The sequence below is a fragment of the Malurus melanocephalus genome, unplaced genomic scaffold, assembly GCF_030028575.1.
Source record: "Malurus melanocephalus ecotype Western Australia unplaced genomic scaffold, MMel_1.1 scaffold_79, whole genome shotgun sequence".
Classification (NCBI taxonomy): domain Eukaryota; kingdom Metazoa; phylum Chordata; class Aves; order Passeriformes; family Maluridae; genus Malurus; species Malurus melanocephalus.
This window is the reverse complement of record NW_026623311.1, coordinates 523,537-524,159: the sequence shown is the minus strand read 5'-3', so window position 1 is coordinate 524,159 and position 623 is coordinate 523,537.

Here is a 623-nt window from a genome sequence, read left to right as displayed (position 1 = left end):
CATTCTCTTTAATACCCTTWTTACTTAACAGCACATATGTCTGACTGTCGAAGAACACATTTTAGTAGTTCCATTATATTGTGGAGAAAACACCAAATGAATGGCCTCAAGCAGATGAGACTAATTATAGTGTGTCCTGTTTCCTGAATATTTCTGTGGGAAATACGCACAATGGCAAGGCTCTCCTGGAACATCATCTAGAGTTCCAAAGTCGCAGATTCAAGGCCTCTCAGCCTGGACAATCAAAACTGCAAGCACTCAAATGCCCTACCTTCTGTGTAAAGTCCCTGGCTCATGCTCGGTAATACTGGATTATCTGGGACACTCGGGCAGAGAGGTGTAAAAGAGTTCTGTGGGAAGCAGGGTGTTGACCAGACATGTGCAACTTTCAGATAAAGGAGGGAGCACTACCTCCTCCTGCAATATGTCTGAGGAAGGGGAGTCAGTCATGCTAAAAGCTCAAGGTTCAAAGCTCCTACCGAAGTCATCTCATGTGGCATCTGGTAACCCTGTATGAATCCCTCTGCCTCTCAGCACGTGCAAACGTGCTGCTATGAGTGCTATGACTGTGTGTTGAACCATTGAAAATGGAGGAAATTATCACAAACCAGGCTCCTGGGGGG